Source organism: Alligator sinensis, unplaced genomic scaffold, assembly GCF_000455745.1.
Source record: "Alligator sinensis unplaced genomic scaffold, ASM45574v1 scaffold308_2, whole genome shotgun sequence".
Lineage (NCBI taxonomy): Eukaryota > Metazoa > Chordata > Crocodylia > Alligatoridae > Alligator > Alligator sinensis.
The window spans coordinates 1,128,080-1,136,140 of NW_005842082.1; the positions used below are offsets into that span (position 1 = coordinate 1,128,080).

The 8,061-nt window shown below is 42.2% G+C and overlaps 1 protein-coding gene across 1 annotated transcript in view; it reads right to left on the reverse strand.

Moving 5' to 3' along the window:
* The window catches only part of CEMIP2 (cell migration inducing hyaluronidase 2), a 96,036-nt gene extending 90,162 nt beyond the window's left edge, over window positions 1-5,874 (reverse strand). The window contains exon 1 of the mRNA XM_014520067.2: window positions 5,768-5,874. The gene's annotated coding sequence lies outside the window, so the exon portion shown is untranslated. The remainder of the gene's footprint in view (window positions 1-5,767) is intronic.
* Between the last annotated feature and the right edge of the window lie 2,187 nt (window positions 5,875-8,061).

The window sequence follows — 8,061 nt, forward strand, 5'->3', positions numbered from 1 at the left end:
GCCATCATGGTGGTGCTCTGGGCCGAGGGAGAGGGGGGTGAGGCCAGCGGCGCAGAGTGCTGGTAGTCGGGGACAGCAGGGCAAGCTTCCCTCCCCCCCACTCTAGGGAGGCAGTGGCGACATGGGGGGGTGGATGGCGGCACGCTTTCCCTGCCCGCCCCATCATTCTTAACAGGCAGTTTGCTAGTAGAGCATAAGCTTTTGCAAATCATAGATCTCAAAATTGACCACCTATAACTCACTTCTTCATCCTTAAGGTATTTTTCAAATTTACAGGGAAATAAAAAAAAAAAGAAAAATCTAAAGGTAAAACCCAAGACCTACATTAAAAAGGAAGGATTGTCAAGAGCTAAGAACTGAATCTAGAAGTGCTCCATGCATGTTTTACAAAGCTGTAATTTAGAGCACTTTTTATAACAATGTAAAGTTGTAGCACTCTTAAACATGACAGAAGTGCAGTGCTCCGTAGAAGACCTCTGAGCCTCCCTGCACTTTCCAAGCTAGGAGGCAAGGGGCAAACTGCAGCCTCCTGAGTTGGGTTGCCAACTCTAACTGAAGCTATTCTGGGAGATTTTTTCCCCAACATGACGTAATATAATATCCTCTTAAAATCTCCTGGATTGCTTTTAATAGTGACCGGGAGATCAATGCTGATTCTGGTAGACTCCTAGCCAATCTGGGAGGGTTGGCAACCCTACTCCTGAGGCTGAAGGAGAATGAGGACAGCAGCAGACCAGTGGAGAAGGCAGAGGTGGGATGAGAAGCTGTTACTCAGCCTCTCATCCTACCCTCACTCGCACTTCTCCTCCCCTCCCACACCAGCACTGGGAGCAGGCACCACTTCTGCCACAAGCCAGGCAGCAGCTCTCACTCCACAGTCCAGCTCCAAGCATCTGATCCCCAACCATGCAGAGTCTCAGGGGCTGGAGGGCAGAGGCAGGGCATGCATGCATATATATGTGGGTGTGCATGCATGTATGCATGTGCTTGCATGGGGTGGGGGGGGGGTGTATCTGTGCACCTGTGCATTTGTCTGGAAGGGGGCTGGCACCTGGGGGTGACATCAAGGCACAGCTGCACTGCCTAGGCCCTGCTGGAGACCTCCCCTCTCTTTCCCCTTCCCTGCCCAGGTCCCATAAGCAAGCAAGGCAAAAAAGGGAACTGGGAACTGGGCAATGCAGCCACAAAGGGCAGGTGGGGGGAGGGAGGAGTACTCTCGACACCCCTTAGTGGTTGCATGGCCATACAGCCCTGGGGCTTCCCATAAGAGAAGCAGCTCTGGACAGGGTCTGGGGAACCCTGGTGGCTTTCCCTGCTGCAGCCCTTTCCCTGCTCCTGTAACCCCAGGGGGTCTCAGTGCTGGAATTTCCCCAGCCAAGGGTGGGAGCAGTGAAAGAAAGGGTGGGAGCAGTGGCACAGAAAGGGAAAGTGGGGTTGGGAGAAGCAGAGTAGGGGAGTTGTGGGGGAACAGGTGCCATTCCAGCCTCAGATCCCCCCAGGCAGTGCCCAGGCAGTGTGCCAGGCTCTCAGCCCTGGCTGCTCTGGGGCTCTGCGGTCTGTGGGTATTTGATGATCTCCCCCCACAACACATGCCAAGTCCCCATGCTTCTCTAACTCATCCAGGACTGAAGAGACCCTTTCCAAACCATGCTGGAAGGGAGCAGGTCCCCAGCCAGGCAAGATGGCATGGAGCAGGCACCAACACTCTCCTCCCTCCTGGGCTGCACAGAGCAGAACCAACCCCCTTCTCCTCAGCCCAGAGCCTGCCCCATCTGCAAGTCCTGCTGGGCACCCACTGGCCTTCTGGGGTGGCAGGAGCTCCACAGGGCCTGGATACCCCCAGCACAGAGCCAGCTCCTTCAGCTACTGAGGGGGCCATGCTCCCAAGAGCCAGGATGCACCCTCCCCTCTCCTCTCCACCCCAGTCCCATCTGGTTCGATCACTGCTGTCTCAATTGGCTGGCAGGAGCAGGGTGGATGGACGGCTTTTTCAGGCTTGGCTTGTGCTCTCAGGCGGTGCCAGGGAGCACTAACCAAGCTTGCAAAGCCCATGGAATACTGGTGGAATTGCCAGAAATTTGACCAGCATACAGAAGTTATTTAAAGCACTGTAGGTTGCTAGAGTGCTGTAAAATGCAGCACTTCAAAATTAATATCTCATTTATCAAGAGTTAATTTAAAGCACTGTACTCATGTTTTAAAGTCTGTAAAGCTGTGCACACCTGGTAAGTCATGGCAGTAAAGCACTTTAAATGGCAAAAAAAGCAACTTCTGTCCACACCTTCTATCTCTCGAGTCCTAGCCCCAACAATCTGGATTCAATTCTTAGCTCTTCTACAGCTTGCTGCATGACATGAGGTAAGTTATTTAGGCTGGTATTTATAAAGTATTTTGAAGTCAATGGGAGCTTTACTATAGATGTCTAGTAGTGGAGTTAAATCAACATTAAGTGCTTCTGAAAAATCCAGCCCCAAATCTCAGTTCCTCATCTGCAAAACAGGGAACACAATACTTCCATTTTCCTATCTTCTGCTTGTGGGATCTTTTTTTCACAAATACTGCTTGGTGTCTGTAATATACTGTATACAGCATAATGGAGCCCAATCTTGATAGCCCCTTTGGGTGCTATTTAATACAAATAAATAAATAAATAAAATAATAATATTTATGAAGCTTTTAGGCAAGCCTGGGTCCTTGATCAATAGTGCGAGCGAGTAATTGACTTATTCTCTCCACAGATGTGGGGCTATTAGCAGAGAATTTCTGTACCTGCCATGGAATCACTCCTCTAATTTCGACCCTCTCCCAGCACAGAGCTCATGTAGTCAGGGTGAGTGTGCAGTCCAAGTTTTGTTTTTATGAACAAACAACACCCTACATCTTCATAGCATGCCTTTGGTCCCCAATATATATCCATCACAAGGTCATGCATGACTTGTGAGTTAAAAAATGTCTCCAACTAGTTATTTAATTGCAGTGGAGATCACTGACTGAACAATTCACTCTGCCTAGCAAAGTAAGCCTTTTGGAAGATATGTCTAAGCATTGACCAAGTGTCCATACAAAGGGCTTCTTAGCTGTTAATGTGGGCTACTAAAACAGATTGTTTTCCTGACTTTGAAACATGAGACTTTACAAACTTAATATTCTCTTGACCATTAAAGTATGTTTAACTTGTGATTACAACAGCTGTGAATAGGCATATGAAACAAGAGTAAATGTATACTAGTTGACAGTAGTCTAAGGGCCTTGTTGTGCGTTACACCTTCATCCGCACAAATGTTGATCAGTATTAGTGCTGGCTTGGAGTTTGGAGCAGTTACCCCCATAGTCTAGAAACCTTCTCTGACTGTCCCCCACATGCACAGCTGTGACTTGCCACTATAGGCCTGGTGAGCAGGGACAGGACTAGGAGCTCCAGCTGTGAGTTGCCACTAGAGGGCTCGTGAGCCAGGACAGGCTTCCATCCCATTAAGATTGGGGGTGTGAGAGATCCTGGGATACTGGAGGGGTTCAACTTGGGCAGCACATCAGTGAGGAGTGGCCATACCTTAAGGGAATAGGAGCTGGGAAGCGCAGATCAGAGATAATCCTGCCTTGGAGTGGCGTAACTTTGAGCCGCAAAACAAATGCTTAAAACCACTGTAAAATGTTAATGTGCAGACAGTCCAGAGCTCCAGGAGCCACCCAAAATTACCATGTAGCAAGGCCTTAACCTCCACCTCAATACGGTTATTTAGATTGGTGTCTTGGCCGTTTATTCACATTCACAAAATATTTTTTGGCTCAAATCCTTCAACCAAAACTAGTAATTTCTGACCATTTTATCCCCAATAAGAGACTTTATACATAATTTTTCTGTCTCAGGGAAGAAATTAACATATTTTAAATTGCTTGCCCAATGGTTGTTTAATAATCTATGATGAAACTCCATAATTCATCTCCTCTGCAACTATGAAATCAGCATCTACAGTAAAGTATACCCAAACTTTGAGAACCCAGATAAAAACAGTCAAACTGTTGATTCAGCTTTTGAAAGAATAGAAGAGGTACATGTGCAAGGGACTGGGAGAATTGGGGAGGTGTGAGAGAGCCAAAAGGAGAGATAGAAAGCACTGAGGTGGAGTAGGGCAATGAGAACCAGAAGAGAGAAGCAGAAGGCCATGGAAGGTATAGGGAACTGAGATTTTAACTTTACAACCCACTACCATAGAGCAGTCTCACATCAGGCAGAAAATATGGCAAATGCATAGTGTGCCATTGTTTAAAGTTGTTTGAGTGAAAATAATAAAACTGCAGCATTTAGCTTTTTGTCCATGCCTGAATCCCAATCCATTCACACACGAACAAAAATGGATACTCTTGTCCAATCAAGCTTATGTTCCATTTGAATGTACTATACATAATGTACAACCTATTCACAACCCCTGTTCAAGCACATTTTGTTGTGCAGGCTAGAGGTAGGTGAAGACACAAAAAGTATCAATTAATACTTTAATAAATATTAGATTTACTTTGTCTGTGTTTACTCATTTATGTTTGCCAACTTTACTAGAAGAAATATTAGCTGGAACGGCAAACTTGAAGTAACTGTATAAAGATTAGAAAATATTCATGGTAAGTGAAATTTGATTATATGCCTATTATGACTGATTCCAAGAATCTTACTTGTTGATCAGGATGATGTGAATACAAAAAGACCCTGTAAAAAAGAGGGACCTTGAAGTATTTGTAAAGATGTTTTCATAAATAGTAGAGTCGAGAAAATTATAAGCTGCCTGTAGACATTTCACAAACTAGTAAATCTAAATTTGTCAAATATATTCTTTGCTAAAATGATTTTGCCTGGCTTTAATTAAAAACTATCTGGAATCTCTGGAGCATTTGTGATTAATTTTATGGACTTAATATGATTACTTAAAATATGTCTTCCAGTTGAAAATCTGTACTATAATATGTTTGTGTTTTAAAACTTTCATTTTTGGATTTGATCTTAATAGAGGCTGATTTTGCCATATGTATCACAGAGCATAAAATGCATCTAGAGTTGAGTGTAAGCTACAAATTTCTGATCTGTATCCATATACATTACACACACACACAAATGTTCAGATGCATTACCACATTTTATCCTTTCCATCTGGAATATGTGGGGAAAGACTGACTTTCACACACACAAGAATACATTATTGTTTCCGATTTTTTTGTGTTAAAACAACTGTTTTAAAGTCCTAGCAATAAATACGATAAGTGTTACAATATGAATATGTTTAAAGAAGAAAGTGTTTTAAAAGTATATTCAATATAAACATTAATAAACAACTATGGAAAAAAGCAGAAAAAAACTTTTTCTTTTTTTTTAGTGTTGGAAAATAAAACAGCTGTCATAAGTGCTGAAAGTCTGGATTTTGCTGCTAACGCACCTACTCTGAGTACTGTTGACAAATTTGTAAGTAAACTGCAAATACTTTCAGATACCACTACATTCCAAAGGAAATTGCATTAATAGGGAATTAAATCTAACTTTAAAAACAGAATGCACCCCAAATCAATAAAGGTCAGAGAACTATAATAGGAGATGCCTTACACAAATCATGAATTACCGTTTGCCATTAGATTCTGAGATTCTAGTTTACAGCTACTTTCATGTTACCTGTTCAATGTAAGTGCATCTCTGCTGTTCTGCATGAGTGTTTCTGAAATAATAAACTGGAACATACTTAAATGATTAAAAGTCATATTTTAGAACAGACCTTTTATCACTTACCTTGTTTGGTATTACTGCAACAGTATACAACGCAATTATAAAAATGCATAAAACTGAGTGGATTTTCTTCCAGTTATTCTTCAGTTCTCTGTCAGTGTAGATAGCCAACAAATGACAAACTGACCCTTTTTCCTTTCAGGGAAGAACGAATATAAAGGCTAATCACTGCTACAGGAAGAGCATTATCTGTTACATTCCTGTTCAGGATATCATCCTGACTCCTTGTTTTTTGACCTACAAAAACAGGAATTAAAGTCTCTTATGAAAGAGAGTTGTAAACCAGATGTTACACATTAAATTACTTTATAACTTTGAATTGTATAAGTTTCAAGAACAATTTGCCAAAATATTCACATGCTTCTGTCTAACATCAGTATTTAGGCACCTTGACAGAGGTGGTCTGGATTTTCAGAAATGCTAACTACTCACAACTTGAAATGCCTTTCAATTAAAGGTAAGGTGTTGAGCATCTCTGAAAATTATGCCACTCATTGCAATGCCTCTAAATTATTTTTTAAGTGGATAACATTAGGTACCCAGTTTTGAATATTTAGATCATTGAATTTATACTTTGATTTTTAATGTTCATGTATTGTTTACATTTAGCTTACAGTAGCTGATTAGAAAAAAAACAAGCTGAGATGTCAACAAGCCCACATTTGTACATGTATACAACATGGATAGCCATCTGCTTCCCTGAGTTCATTTCTGATAGCAATGTCAAAAAAAGAGATGTTATTGATTAAATTTTCCATTGAAGTGATAAGCACAACTTATTTGCCACAAATCTATGGACTTAACTTTTGGAGGAGCCTAAAATGAAGGTTCAGATCTGACTAGAGCTTCCTAAAAGATTTTTACTGCGTTTTTATCTTTTGCAGCCAGGCCTACAAACACTGAAACTGAACAGGAAATCTGAAATGCTTATGATGCAAACTTGCTCACAGCTCTCTGAAGAACTTTGCTGAGGTAATCCATAGAAAGTAAGGTAGATATGCCCCTTATGGACAAAGTAAATAGAGCATACACTTTTGTGAACTTCAGCTCACTTCATCAGATCCTGTGAAAGGACAAGCATAGAGGAGTGTATAAGGTGGAATGAGTGATTTGAATACAAAAGGTAGGAAGGGAGGAGGGAGAGGAAGGGGAGAGGGGAAGAAGGGAGAGAGACTGTACTGGGAGAATCAAAAGAGCAAATAACTCATAGGAACAAAGGCGTCACAAAAGCTAATCCAGATAACAGGATAAGAATCTGTATTCCCTTTTTAAACCACACAATCCAGTCTGTAGATGATTTCTTGTTCTGCAGTTTCCTGTTCAAACTGGTTTTGAAAATTTTGCTGCCTGAAAGCAGCAATCCGGAGATCAGCAATGGAATGTCCAGGGAAGCTAAAATGTTCTGCTACAGGCCTTTTTCTTTCTGCAGCTGACATCAGATTGGTGTTCATTCATTTTTATTCATAAAGGTTGCCTTGTCTGTCCAGTGCAGACAGTAGAGGGGCACTGTAAGCAGGTATCTGACCAATATATGGCATTGGTAAATTGCACGAACATTGGATGTTGGATGTTGCTCTCCTTGTTATTCAGTCCAGTCATGATGATGTTTCCAATACAATACAGCTAGTTTCCAATACAATGTGGAGGCACAGCAAGTATTTGGGCTCACTGCAATGCCTGGTGCCTTAAAGAAGATGGATGTTAGTTTGGTGCTTGAGAGATGCCATTTGAGATTGGGGGGGCTTCCTGTAAACCAGGACAGGAGCTTTGCCCCCTTTGGCTATCTTGAGACGGTCTTCCTTTTTCAAAAGGAGTTGGAGGCCATCCATGATGTGTCTAATGTGTTCAAGCTGGAGCCTGTAGGTGACAACCAGAGAGATTCTGTTGTCTTTATCCCAGAGTTGGCATTGTAGCAGGTCAGAGTGAGAACCTAAGTCTGGCTTCATTGATTTGAGTGGCTACAGTTTTGAGAGTCCCTGCTCCAGATATTAAGGTATTTACCCCAGCTAGTGGGATCAGAACAGATATTACTGAGTAGAACTTGGCTGTAGACAATGGATATCAATAGTGTGCTCAGGGTGAAAGCTTGTGGCGTGAAGGTAGCTGTGGCAATCAGCTAGTTTCCAATTCAATGTGGTGGCAATATGGCCATTGCAAACTTTCACTGTAATTTTTAGGAAATGAATCTGCTGGATGGAGTATTCCAGAGTTAGTTTGCTGGAGGGCTGGAAATTGTTAAAGTCTTGGTTAAGTTCCTTCCCCTGTGTCCATATTATGAAGATGTCATTGATGTACCT